Raw genomic sequence first — 16,315 nt, forward strand, 5'->3', positions numbered from 1 at the left:
GGTGAGGAAGAAGAAAAGAAAACAGATCAAGTTATAACATTTTAGGTTGTGTTTAAAATAGATAACTAGAGACATCCAAATGGTTAAGGGTTGTTACTGGATTGCAAGAGGTCTCGGGTTAGATTCCGGTGTGGAGTATTTTTTTAAAATATCCTAAAGAGGGTATATTCCTTAATCTTAATTTTATTATTATTATTATTATTATTATTATTATTATAATTATTATAATTATTATTTTTATTATAATTGTTATTGTATTATTGTTATTATTACATGTATATAATTACTATTAGTATTATTATTAATATAAGTGTATTTATAAGAATTATCATTTATTATCATAATATTAGATACAATTATGAATATTATTACTATTGTTATGGAAATAATATAAGTTACTATTATTTTCATAAATATTAGTATTAATATCATTCTAAATTTATTAGTATTATCATTATGTATTATTATTGTCATTATCATTATTATCAATATAATTAGATATTAATAAGTATTAATATTACTATTAGGAGTATCATTATTATTATATTATTAAAATTATTATCCTAACTATTATTAGTAATAAAAATTTGCTATAATTATTATTAGTATTAGTATTTATTATTAATATTATCATTATAATCAGATACAATTTTTATTACTATTATTAATACTATTTTACCAAATAAACATTATGTATATAAAAACATTTATAAGTAACAATACATATAAGTATGTATTAATGATATTAATGACTTTTACATAAGTATACATATATAACAAATTAATATCTATTTTTATATATAATACTAATTAGATATATATATACATATATATATATTAATGTAACTATATAGATGATAAGTAATTTGAATATATATATATATATATATATATATATATATATATATATATATATATATAAAAGATAAATAAGATATAAAATATGAAATTATTCAATTACAAATATATGTTTTAATATATATATACAAATGATATAGTTTCGTGAATCCGAGGCCAACCCTATACTTGTTCAATGTCGTCATATGTATTTTTACTACAAAATACAGTATGGTGAGTTTCATTTGATCCCTTTTTAAATGCTTTTGCAATATATATTTTGGGACTGAGAATACATGGGCTGTTTTTATAAATGCTTTACGAAATAGACACAAGTGATCGAAACTACATTCTATGGTTGGATTATCGAACTGAATATGCCCCTTGTTGAACTTGGTAGCCTAAGAATTGGTGTTTATTATAATTGCCACCAATTGACGCGAATCCTAAAGATAGATCTATGGGCCTTGACAAGCCCCAGTCAGAGAATTTGAACTGCTTTAGTACTTCGATTTATCATGTCCGATGTGAGTCCCAGAATGATGGGGATATTCTATATGCATCCTGTTGAGGTCGGTTACCAGGTGTTCAATCCATATGAATGAATTTTAATTCACGAGTTACGCGTGACAATATATGAGATCTTGTGGTCTATTAAAATGATGAAAATGAATGATTATGATAAACTAATGAACTCACCAACCTTTTGGTTGACACTTGAAAGCATGTTTATTCTCAGGTATGAAAGAAATCTTCTGCTGTGCATTTGCTCATTTTAGAGATATTACTTGGAGTCATTCATGACATATTTCAAAATACGTTGTATTCAAGTTGTTGAGTTCAACAAGATTATTATTAAGTTATTGATATTTTGGATATATTATGAAATGGTATGCATGCCTGTCAACTTTCGATGAAATGAAAGTTTGTCTTTTAAAAACGAATGCAATGTTTGTAAAATGTATCATTTAGAGGTCAAATACCTCGCGATGTAACCAAATGTAATGTATTCGTCCAGATGGATTAGGACGGGTCATTAGAGGTGGTATCAGAGCGGTGGTCTTAGCGAACCAGGTCTTGCATTAGTGTATCTAACTGATAGTTGTTTAGATGCATTAGTGAGTCTGGACTTCGACCGTGTTTGCATGTCAAAAGTTTTGCTTATCATTTCATGTCGAAAATTACCTGTTTATCATTTTTAGTCTAGACACATCTTATTGCATTGATTGCATGAATAGTGTAAAGACAAAATTCATATCTTAGCGTATCTGCTAATTCATATCTTAACGTATCTGTTACAGTAAACTTTACCTGACTTATTTCGTAAATTCCTCCGTAATCTACGAAATCTTTTGCTCTATATATATACAAAATTCTTAGTCTATATATATATATATATATATATATATATATATATATATATATATATATATATATATATATATATATATATATATATATAAAATTCTTAGTCTATATATATATATATATATATATATATATATATATATATATATATATATTCTATGTAATTAGAATACCATCCGATAGCTAGAAAATTATTTCATAACTCAAAATTCTTTATTCAATCGTACGAAATGGAATTCGCCACTAGTTCAAATTCCTTATATTCCGACAACTATTCCAATATGGATTTCGACTCAAGCTCCGAAGACAGTGTAACCGGAATAGATCAACCAATCAGTCATCACCAATTCTGGCTAAAATGGGGTTGGGTTCGAAGTCGACTTAATCAATGGAGACGCGAAGAAGGCGATCCTTTCCGTCAACCGAATTCACCTCTTGATGAAGAACCTGAAGCACTTACCGGCGAACCTGTCCGTAATACCATTTTCTCTTTCATTTCCAGAGTATCTCGTCATGATTATATATTATCTCGAATCCTAGATCTTATTCATCCGCTCGTTCGAACCGACAATCATCCCGGTGTAATAGAAGAAGTCAACGAGCTTCGCGCTCGGGTAGTGGCTTTGGAGAATATGGTGCAAGGGTTACAAGCACCAACGACAACACCGGCAACAACAGTACCACCATCACCAGCACCAGCAGCATGACCAGTACCGCCATCCACAACATCCGCATCCCACACCTCAACATCATAATCTGTACCTCGAGCATCAACGTCATACGCACCATAGATACAAAGGAGTACCAACAACAATGAACGATGAAGTATTGATCCATAACCACATTGAAGAAATATTCTGCAAAGAATATGTGGTTTCTAAAAGTTTTAGAGATTACTTATTCTAGCTCAAACCGAAAATCAAATGAGTTTAATATCACATTAACTCATTAAATCCATGATTACATCTGAAGAAATATATATGTATTTGTATTTTCATAAAGATTGTAATTAAAATTTCTTTCGTATAAACTGTTAATGGTGAAAATATTTTAACAGGTAGGTAATACCCGAGGAATATTTAGTATTCACATTAATAAGTTACACTGTACATTCTTCGAATCTGATTCAACAGTCATTTACTATCCTACTTACATCCACAGATATACGAATCCGTTCACCGCAGAATAACCATTTTCATTCAATTTCATATTTGGATTTTGACTTATCAGAATCCAATAAGTGGCATAATGAAGAAAACATTGGACAAAATAAAATTTGTAACAAATTAACTATGAGAAATTTTGTTAAGAATCTATGCTAACATTTCCTAGCTAACTGTTCCTAGCTAACTGATTACATTTTATTATCGCATTTTAATTATCACAATATATATTTTCACAATTTTATTTATTGTCATTTAATTTTTGTTATTTATTTTACGCACTTTAAATATCGGGACACGTATACAAGGTTTTGACATATCATATCGACGCATCTATATATATTATTTGGAATCACCATAGACACTCTATATGCAGTAATGCTTGAGTTAGCTATACAGGGTTGAGGTTGATTCTATAATAATATATATACTTTGAGTTGTGATCGAGTCTGAGACATGTACACGGGTCATGAGACGTATTAATTAATTCGAATATTATATATTAAACTATATATGAATTATTGGACTATTAACTGTGGACTATCGACTGTAGACTAATAACATTGGACAATTAAAATGAATTAAAATATTAATTATAAAATATGAAACTAAACATTTCTTCAAGTTTGCCACTTGATCTCATCTTAAACCCCATTTGTATCTTGACAATTACAATCTGCATTCAAACCTTTTATGATTCTTAAAAACACCTTAATCGAGAGGATGAATCAACCGCACTTCATCTACGGAAGAAAAGATTGATGTAGTGACCCGAACTTTTCCATGTTTATATATATTAAATGAAATTGATATTTACATGATTAAGTGTTTCCAACATGTTAAGCAATCAAACTTGTTAAGACTTGATTAATTGAAATAGGTTTCATATAGACAATTGACCACCCAAGTTGACCGGTGATTCACGAACGTTAAAACTTGTAAAAACTATAAGATGACATATATATGATTGTATATATAGTTAACATGATATTATGATAAGTAATTAACTCATTAGGTATTACAACAATGAGTTATATACATAAAATTGAGTTTATTGAATTAAGAAACTCGAAACGATATATATAACGATGAACTACATATGTAAGTAAACGATATATATAACTCAACATTTCATTAAGTGTATTAACAATGAACTACATATGTAAAAACAAGACTACTAACTTAATGATTTCGAAACGAGACATATATGTAACGATTATCGTTGTAACAACATTTAACTGTATATATATCATAATAAGATATATTAATATATCATAATATCATGATAATGTAATAATTTAACATCTCTTTAGATATAATAAACAATGGGTTAACAACATTTAACAAGATCGTTAACCTAAAGGTTTCAAAACAACATTTACATGTAACGACTAACGATGATTTAACGATTCAGTTAAAATGTATATACATGTAGTGTTTTAATATGTATTCATACACTTTTGAAAGACTTCAAGACACTTATCAAAATACTTCTACTTAACAAAAATGCTTACAATTACATCCTCGTTCAGTTTCATCAACAATTCTACTCGTATGCACCCGTATTCGTACTCGTACAATACACAGCTTTTAGATGTATGTACTATTAGTATATACACTCCAATGATCAGCTCTTAGCAACCCATGTGAGTAATCTAACACATGTGGGAACCATCATTTGGCAACTAGCATGAAATATCTCATAAAATTACAAAAAATATTAGTAATCATTCATGACTTATTTACAAGTAAACAAAATTACACATCCTTTATATCTAATCCATATATCAACTGCCAAAAACACCTACAAACACTTTCATTCTTCAATTTTCTTCATCTAATTGATCTCTCTCAAGTTCTATCTTCAAGTTCTAAGTGTTCTTCATAAATTCTATAAGTTCTAGTTTCATAAAATCAAGAATACTTCCAAGTTTGCTAGCTTACTTCCAATCTTGTAAAGTGATCATCCAACCTCAAGAAATCTTTCTTATTTATAGTAAGATATCTTTCTAATACAAGGTAATACTCATATTTAAACTTTGATTCAATTTCTATAACTATAACAATCTTATTTTGAGTGGAAATCTTACTTGAACTTGTTTTCGTGTCATGATTCTGCTTCAAGAACTTTCAAGCCATCCAAGGATCCTTTGAAGCTAGATGTATTTTTCTCATTTCCAGTAGGTTTACCTACTAAAATTAAGGTAGTAATAATGTTCATAACATCATTCGATTCATACATATAAAACTATCTTATTCGAAGATTTAAACTTGTAATCACTAGAACATAGTTTAGTTAATTCTAAACTTGTTCGCAAATAAAGTTAATCCTTCTAAATTGACTTTTAAAATTAACTAAACACATGTTCTATATCTATATGATATGCTAACTTAATGATTTAAAACCTGGAAACACGAAAAATACCGTAAAACCGGACATACGCCGTCGTAGTAACACCGCGGGCTGTTTTGGGTTTGATAATTAAAAACTATGATAAACTTTGATTTAAAAGTTGTTCTTCTGCTAAAATGATTTTTCTTATGAACATGAAACTATATCCAAAAATCATGGTTAAACACAAAGTGGATGTATGTTTTTCAAAATGGTCATCAAGACGTCGTTCTTTCGACTGAAATGACTACCTCTTACAAAAATGACTTGTAACTTATATTTTCAACTATAAACCTAAAAATTTTCTGTATAGATTCATAAAATAGAATTCAATATGAAACCATAGCAATTTGATTCACTCAAAATGGATTTAAAACGAAGAAGTTATGGGTAAAACAAGATTGGATATTTTTTGATTGTTGTAGCTACGGGAAATATTGTAACAATTCTATACAAATCATATCCTAGCTAACTTATATTGTATTATACATGTATTCTAATATATTATGTAATCTTGGGATACCATAGACACGTATGAAAATGTTTTGACATATCATATCGACCCATGTATATATATTATTTGGAACAACCATAGACACTCTATATGCAGTAATGTTTGAGTTAGCTATACAGGGTTGAGGTTGATTCCAAAAATATATATACTTTGAGTTGTGATCTAGCCTGATACGTGTATACACTGGGTCGTGGATTGATTCAAGATAATATATATCGATTTATTTCTGTACATCTAATTGTGGATAACTAGTTGTAGGTTACTAACGAGGACAGTTGACTTAATAAACTTAAAACATTAAAACGTATTAAAAATGTTGTAAATATATTTTGAACATACTTTGATATATATGTACATATTTGTTATAGGTTCGTGAATCGACCAGTGGTCAAGTCTTACTTCCGGACGAAGTAAAAATCTGTGAAAGTGAGTTATAGTCCCACTTTTAAAATCTAATATTTTGGGATGAGAATACATGCAGCTTTTTAAATGTTTTACAAAATAGACACAAGTACATGAAACTACTTTCTATGGTTGAACGATCGAAGCCGAATATGCCCCTTTTTACTTGGTAACCTAAGAATTAGTAAACCAGTCTACTAATTGACGCGAATCCTAAAGATTGATCTATTGGGCCCAACAAACCCCATCCGTTGTAGCGGATGCTTTAGTACTTCAAGTTTTTATATCATGTCGGATGGATGTCCCGGAATGATGGGGATATTCTTATATGCATCTTTTTAATGTCGGTTGCCAGGTATTCACCATATGAATGAATTTTTTCTCTATGTATGGGATGTATATTGAAGTATGAAATCTTGTGATCTATTATTATGATTTGATAATATATAGGTTAAACCTATAACTCACCAATATTTTTGTGGACGTTTTAAACATGTTTATTCTCAGGTGATTATTAAGAGCTTCCGCTGTTGCATACTAAAATAAGGACAAGATTTGGAGTCCATGCTTGTAAGATATTATGTAATAACTGCATTCAAGAAACTTATTTTTGATGTAATATATTCTTATTGTAAACCATTATGTAATGGTCCTGTGTAAACGGTATATTTTAGATTATCATTATTTGATAATCTACGTAATGTTTTTTAAACCTTTATCGATAAAATAAAGGTTATGGTTGTTTTAAAAATGAATGCAGCCTTTGAAAAACGTCTCATATAGAGGTCAAAACCTCGCGACGAAATCAATTAATATGGAACGTTTACAATCAATATGAACGGGACATTTCAGTTGGTATCCGAGCGTTGGTCTTAGAGAACCAGAAATTTGCATTAGTGTGTCTTATCGAGTTTGTTAGGATACATTAGTGAGTCTGGACTTCGACCGTATTTTCTTTAAAAACGATTGCTTAACACTTTTGTTGGAAACTATATATTATTAACATGTAAATATTATGTGATATATTAACCTCTTAATGTGTTTGATATTGTGTGATAGATGCCTACCACTAGTACAAATCCCATCGATTCACCTAATAATAATGAAGAGTCGAATATATTTTGGGAAGATTCACAAATTCCCGAAGAGGAACCGGAAGAAGAGGAACCGGAAGAAGAGGAACCGGAAGAGGAGGAACCGGAAGAAGAAGAGGTTCCGGAGGAAGAAATATTGATACCTATAGTAAATCGATTAAATAAAAGAAAATCATCAACCAACGGACCAAAGTTAAAAATGGTCAATGGTGTTTCCGTCGAGGAAGCAAAATATTGGGAAGATTACCAATTTTTCGATGAATCGGATCCCGATGAGGATTCCGATGATGTTATAGAAATTACCTCGACCCAATTTAATAATGCAAAAGAAAATAATAAGGGAAAAGGTATAAAAATGGAGAAATCTGATTCCAATCCCGATGAACTTTATATGTATCGGCAACATCCGTATTTCCTAAATTGTAACAATAACCCGAGAACCTCTAAACCACCAGGTTTTTCTAAACCATTGTGGAAAATGATGGCTTGTATTAGAGGAACACCATATATCCCTAGAAAATTAGGAAAACGAACCAAGTTCGAAGAAGAAGAAACCAGTGATTCAGAGTAGAGGGTTGTAATCATGTTGTGTATTATATGTATTGTAGTGTGCTTGTACTTTTATGTTCTATGTACAAATTGTTTGTATTGTTTGTACATTATCTTTTACGAATCTAATCCTTGTCTATTTTACAGTATAAAAACAAAATGGACGTTAAAGGTAGACAACCGAATATTTTAGAAGACCTACCAGAGGATATGATTGTGGAAATCTTGTCTAGAGTCGGTCAGAATTCATCAGCACATTTAGTTATGGCAAAATTAACTTGTCAAACATTTGAAAGACTTTCCAGAAATGCCTTAATTTATAAAAGGCTTTCCTTTGATAGGTGGGGTATATCACATTGGGGAGACCGTAAGTTACGCCGTGTTTTCTTTAAAGCGTTAAATGTGGGGAACCCAAATGCAATTTTACGCTATGGGTTAAGAACCTATTTTGACTCAACATATCCCAACATAGGATTTCGTGAGTTAGAAAGAGCTTCTGACATGCAACATAAAGAAGCATGTTATACTTACGGGTTAGTGATGTTCGCTTCCTACCAAAGTGAGAAAAAGAACATCGGGTTACAACTTTTAAATAAAACCTTCCCACAAGTGACAGATTCAGTAGTTGGGGTGAGAAACAAGGTTTTTAGATTATTACGGGGCTGTTGGACATTACGAAACCCTCGTCCTTTTGATGACATTACAACATGCTGCCTAGCCAATGGTCATAACGATTACTTTCCACAAGACCAAGGATGGAAAGTCGTCTTAGTAAAACCAGAATGCATGACTTGTTTCTGGACTTATGAATTACGTGTCTTTATTTCTTTTGCTGAACGACTTACGTATTAACTAGAATTGCCATTATAGCTGCCGAGTAGCAATGTTATTATATGCTATATTTCATCCTATATGTATAATAGCGGTATTGTAAGTTGTAATATATTGTATAAAGTTTGAACGCGAAATATTATTGTAATAAGTTTTCATATAGAATCGTAGTAGTTGAATTGTATAATAGCTACTAAGTATGAACTTAACGGGTAGGTACTACCTGAATTAAAACTATAAAGCGCTAATATGAAGAAAAAGCTTTTATAAATGAGTTCATACTATGCTACAAAATACTATTGACTACTCTTAAAATTCTATATGATTAACTCAATTCTTTTGGCTATTTTTGAAGGAAATGGCACCGGTGACTCGTCAGAACTTGAACATGAGTGAGGAAGACTTCCGTGTTTTCCTTGTTGCGAACATAGCCACAGTGCAGGCTGCGATGCAAAATAACAATAACTCTGGATCTAGCAGTGGAACTAATTCCGCAAGAAATCGTGTAGGATGCTCCTACAAAGAATTCACTGCCTGCAAACCTTTGGAATTTGATGGAACCGAAGGACCAATTGGATTGAAATGGTGGACTGAGAAGGTCGAATCGGTGTTTGCCATAAGTAAGTGTACTGAAGAGGACAAAGTTAAGTACGCTACGCATACCTTCACATGTACAATGTTAACATAGTGGAATTCCTATCTCGAGCATGTAGGACAAGATGCTGCTTACGCACTACCATGGTCAGCATTCAAGCAATTGATCAACAAGCAGTATCGTCCCAGAAACAAGGTCAATAAGCTGAAGGTAGAGCTTAGAGGATTACGATCGCAAGGTTTCGATATCACCACGTACGAATGACGATTCACATAATTGTGCCTATTGTGTCCCAGAACGTTCGAAGACGAAGAAGAAAAGATCGACGCATTTGTAAAAGGGTTACCGGAAAGGATTCAAGAAGATGTGAGTTCACACGAGCCCGCCTCCATACAAAAGGCAAGTCGAATGGCTCACAAATTAGTGAACCAGATCGAAGGAAGGATTAAAGAGCAGGCGACCGAAGAGGCTAACATGAAACAAGTCAAGAGAAAGTGGGAAGAAACCAATGACAAGAGTCACCAATACAACAACAACAACAATCACAACCACAATCGCAATAACTATCCTAATAACCGCAACATCAATCGCAACAATAACTTCAACAAACGTCCCAACAACAACTACAATAACCGTCCCAACAACAATAACAACAACAACAACAGCAACAATAACAATCCCAACAACAATCTCAATAACAACAATGGCCATAAAAACTAAAAACAGCCATGCCAAAGATGTGAAGAGCATCACCTGGGGTTCTGCACGACATTTTGCAACAGGTGTAAAAGAAATGGTCATAGCACGAAGAAGTACTAAATCTACGGACCAATGCATAACAGAACTAAAGGAACAAATAATGTCGAAACAAATAACACCGCCATAGTTTGTTTTGGATGTGGAAAATCTGGCCACTTTAGTAGAAATTTCCCAAATCAAGGGAATACTAATGGGCAGGGCCGCGGAAGAGTTTTCAATATTAATACGGCAGAAGCGCAGGAAGACCTGGAGCTTGTTACGGGTGCGTTTCTCATTAACAATAAATCTGCTTATGTTTTATTTATTCGGATGCGGATAGAAGCTATGTGAGTAGAGATTTTTGTGCTAAACTAAGTTGTTCACCGATGCCCTTGGATAATAAATTTTTACTCGAATTAGCAAATGGTAAATTAATTACTATAGATAATATATTTCGGAATCGAGAAATTAAACTGGTTAGCGAAACATTTAAGATTGACTTGATACTAGTAGAGTTAGGGAGTTTTGATGTGATAATCGGTATGTACTGGTTGAAAGAAGTGAAAGCAGAGATCATTTGTTACAAAAATGCAATTCACATTATACGAGAAAAAGAAAAACCCTTAATGGTGTACGGAGAAAAGAGCAGCGTGAAGTTAAATCTTATTAGTAACCTGAAGGCACAAAAACTAATAAGAAAAAGTTGCTATGCTGTGCTAGCACACGTCGAGAAGGTCAATTCCGAAGAAAAGAACATCAATGACGTTCCTATCACAAAAGAATTTCTCGATGTATTTCCGAAAGAATTACCGGGACTACCTCCACACCGATCCGTTGAATTTCAAATAGACCTTGTACCGGGAGCTGCACCAATAGCTAGTGCTCCATACAGACTAGCACCCAGTGAAATGAAGGAACTTCAGAGCCAATTACAAGAACTTTTAGATCGTGGTTTCATTCGACCAAGCACATCACCGTGGGGAGCTCCTGTTTTGTTTATTAAGAAGAAGGATGGTACATTTAGGTTGTGTATCGACTACCGAGAGTTGAACAAACTTACCATCAAGAACCGCTACCCACTACCGAGAATCGACGACTTATTTGATCAACTACAAGGCTCGTCGGTTTATTCGAAGATCGATTTACGTTCTGGGTATCATCAAATGCGGGTGAAGGAGGATGATATTCCAAAGACTGCTTTTAGGACACGTTACTGTCATTACGAGTTTATGGTTATGCCGTTTGGGTTGACTAACGCACCAGCTGTGTTCATGGACCTCATGAACTGAGTGTGTGGACCATACCTTGACAAGTTTGTCATAGTTTTCATCGATGACATACTTATTTACTCAAAGAATGACCAAGAACACGAAGAACATTTGAGAAAAGTGCTAGAGTTGTTAAGGAAAGAAAAACTGTATGCTAAGTTTTCAAAGTGTGCATTTTGGTTGGAAGAAGTTCAATTCCTCTGTCACATAGTAAACAAAGAAGGTATTCAGGTGGATCCAGCAAAGATTGAAACCGTTGAAAAATGGGAAACCCCGAAAACTCCGAAGCATATACGCCAATTTTTAGGACTAGCTGGTTACTACAGAAGGTTCATCCAAGATTTTTCCAGAATAGCAAAACCCTTGACTGCATTAACGCATAAAGGGAGGAAATTTGAATGGAAGGATGAACAAGAGAAAGCATTTCAATTGTTAAAGAAAAAGTTAACTACAGCACCTATATTATCATTACCTAAAGGGAATGATGATTTTGTGATATATTGTGATGCTTCAAAGCAAGGTCTCGGTTGTGTATTAATGCAACGAACGAAGGTAATTGCTTATGCGTCTAGATAATTGAAGATTCACGAGCAGAATTATACGACGCATGATTTGGAATTAGGCGCAGTTGTTTTTGCATTAAATACTTGGAGGCACTACTTATATGGGGTTAAAAGTATTATATATACCGACCACAAAAGTCTTCAACACATATTTAATCAGAAACAACAGTACATGAGACAGCGCAGGTGGATTGAATTGTTGAATGATTACGACTTTGAGATTCGTTACCACCCGGGAAAGGCAAATGTGGTAGCCGACGCCTTGAGCAGAAAGGACAGAGAACCCATTCGAGTAAAAGCTATGAATATAATGATTCACAATAACCTTACTACTCAAATAAAGGAGGTGCAACAAGGAGTTTTAAAAGAGGGAAATTTAAAGGATGAAATACCCAAAGGATCGGAGAAGCATCTTAATATTCGGGAAGACGGAACCCGGTATAGGGCTGAAAGAATTTGGGTACCAAAATTTGGAGATATGAGAGAAATGGTACTTAGAGAAGCTCATAAAACCAGATACTCAATACATCCTGGAACAGGGAAGATGTACAAGGTTCTTAAGAAACATTATTGGTGGCCGGGTATGAAAGCCGATGTTGCTAAATACGTAGGAGAATGTTTGACGTGCTCTAAGGTCAAAGCAGAGCATCAGAAACCATCAGGTCTACTTCAACAACCCGAAATCCTGGAATGGAAATGGGAAAATATTTCCATGGATTCCATCACTAAATTGCCAAGGACTGCAAGTGGTTTTGATACTATTTAGGTAATAGTTGATTGTCTCACCAAATCAGCACACTTCCTGCCAATAAGAGAAGATGACAAGATGGAGAAGTTAGCACGATTGTATTTAAAGGAAGTCGTCTCCAGACATGGAATACCAATCTCTATTATCTCTGATAGGGATGGCAGATTTATTTCAAGATTCTGGCAGATATTACAGCAAGCATTAGGAACTCGTCTAGATATGAGTACTGCTTATCATCCACAAACTGATGGCAGAGCAAAAGGACGATACAAACGCTTGAAGACATGCTACGAGCATGTGTTATTGATTTCAGAAACAGTTGGGATCGACACCTTCCATTAGCAGAATTTTCCTACAACAATAGCTACCATTCAAGCATTGAGATGGTGCCATTTGAAGTACTCTATGGTAGAAAGTGCAGGTCTCTGATTTGTTGGAGTGAAGTGGGGGATAGACACATTACGGATCCTGAGATAATACAAGAAACTACCGAGAAGATAATCCAAATTCAACAACGGTTGAAAACTGCCCAAAGTAGACCAAAGAGCTACGCTGACATTAAAAGAAAAGATATAGAATTCGAAATTGGAGAGATGGTCATGCTTAAAGTTGCACCTTGGAAAGGTGTTGTTCGATTTGGTAAACGAGGGAAATTAAATCCAAGGTATATTGGACCATTCAAAATTATTGATTGTGTCGGACCAGTAGCTTATCGACTTGAATTACCTCAACAACTCGCGGCTGTACATAACACTTTCCACGTCTCGAATTTGAAGAAATGTTTTGCTAAAGAAGATCTCACTATTCTGTTAGACGAATTCCAAATCAATAAACATTCGTGTTGACTTTTTAGCATGTTTTATTCTCAGGTCCTTAGACTGCTTCCGCTGTGATGTGCTTGTTGCCTACATGGAGTCTCTCATGCTTTGTACAAAGTTTATTAATTTCAAAATAAAACTGCGTTGTGTAATAAATAATTGGACTGTGATGTCAACCTGTAAATTAAAGACTTATGTATTTTGGGGTTTTGCTTATACCTAAGCACTCGCCCACATGTTTATAACTTTCTATGTTTAGAAAGTCACTTATTTTAATGAATGCAATATTTTATCAAAACGTATCATATAGAGGTCAAAACCTCACTGTGGAATCAATGATTAATGTGCCGCGTCAATAGCGATTTTGACGGGTCGTTACAGTAACTTACTGTAATATAATCACGTTGATCAAGTGTCATTATATTATACTAACTCATGCATCAGTTCCCCAACATTACTTCAATAACATTCGTATTTTAAGCTCGAAAGTTTACAGAATATAGAAACTAACAGTTTCTATATGATGTAACACTGATAGCACGAAGAGATTAATGATTTCAGATATAATTAGTTATGAAAATATATTCAGAAATATCGAGGATATTTATAAAGAAAGATACGATAATATCTCGGAATATCTAAGATCAGAGGATGATAGAAACTATTGTCCGCAAGTGTTTAGAGTAAAGAGCAAGATATTCGCTAAAGACTTTAGCAGGCATTGAATCATTTGGATTCTTTAAAGTCAAACTTATTCTTTGTGATTTGTCCACGGCTTCCTTCATAGTTTCGCATAATCCACTTTTCGGTACTAAATTTTTGATTGAATGTTTCCAATACTCCATTCTTTATCATCAAACTTTTGACGGTTAAGGTCGTGTACAGTTTTTGCCGCTGTATTCAGCTTTTTCAGAATTTGTGGTATTGATTTGTAGACTGAGTGCTTTTCAGAATTTCAGAATGGGAGATCATAATTCTAAGAGATAAATGTTATATGTATACATATAATTGTTGTTGTAGATATGTTGTGAGTTTTCAAAGTACTGATTACTGATTCTTGGTATTTGGTACGAAAATTCTCGTTATCAGATGCAGATGAGTAGATGATAGGATTTCAATGAATATAATAAGTTTTCATAAAGTCAAAGATCAATGGTGTTGCTGGTGAGTTTACTGCTAATGTAGTGAGATATAAACGGTTTTCCGGTATCGATGACGAAAGGCAACTTATATATCAGGGTTATAATAAGCTAATCCGAGTGAAAAGTCGAAGTTGACTTGTTGGAGCTGTGACAAAATTGGCTAATTTGGAAAGGGATTGCAAAGTTATTTTGGGTAATAATAACACTAAAAAATTAGCATAGCTACGTTTTAAACGTTTACTCAGTTACCAAGAGTTTCTCAGGTGAATAGCTATATGCATCAATCTTTTCTTCCGTAGATGATTTGTGGTTGGTTCATCCTATAGATTGAGGTGTTTTCAAGAATTTATGAAGGATTTGAACGCAGATTATAATCATCGAGATACAAATGAGGTTTTAGATGAAATCAAGTGGCAAACTTGAAGAATTGTTTAGTTTCATATGTTATAATCAATATTTTAATTCATTTTAAATGTCCAATGTTTTTAGTCCACAGTCGATAGTCCACAGTTGACAGTCCAATAATTCATATATAGTTTAATATATAATATTTGAATTAATTAATATGTATCGTGACCCGTGTACATGTCTCAGACTCGATCACAACTCAAACTATATATATTATTGTAGAATCAACCTCAACCCTGTATAGCTAACTCCTGCATTACTGCATATAGAGTGTCTATGGTTATTCCAAATAATATATATAGATGCGTCGATATGATATGTCAAAACATTGTATACGTGTCCCGATATTTAAAGTACGTAAAAATAAATAACAGAAATTAAATGACGATAAATAAAGTGCGTAAAGTAAATAACAGAATTTAAATGACGATAAATAAAATTACGAGAATGTAAATTGCGATAATTAAATTGCAATAAATAAATAAAATGTAATCAGTTAGCTAGGAACAATTAGCTAGGAACAGTTAGCGTGGATTCTTAACAAAATTTCTCATAGTTAATTTGTTTGTTTCTAACAAATTTTATTTTGTCAAATGTTTTCTTCATTATGCCACTTGTTGAATTCTGATAGGTCAAAATCCAAATATGAAATTGAATGAAAATGGTTATTCTACGGTGAACAGACACGTATATCGGTGAGTGCAAATAGGATAGTAAATGACTGTTGAATCAGATTTGAAAGAATGTACAGTGTAACTTATTAATGTGAAATCTGAATATTCCTCGGGTATTACCTACCCGTTAAAATATTTTCACAATTAACACTTTGTACGAAAGAATTTTTAATTACAGTCTTTATGAAAAAAAATATATATACATATATAT

The sequence above is a fragment of the Rutidosis leptorrhynchoides genome, chromosome 5, assembly GCF_046630445.1.
Source record: "Rutidosis leptorrhynchoides isolate AG116_Rl617_1_P2 chromosome 5, CSIRO_AGI_Rlap_v1, whole genome shotgun sequence".
Classification (NCBI taxonomy): domain Eukaryota; kingdom Viridiplantae; phylum Streptophyta; class Magnoliopsida; order Asterales; family Asteraceae; genus Rutidosis; species Rutidosis leptorrhynchoides.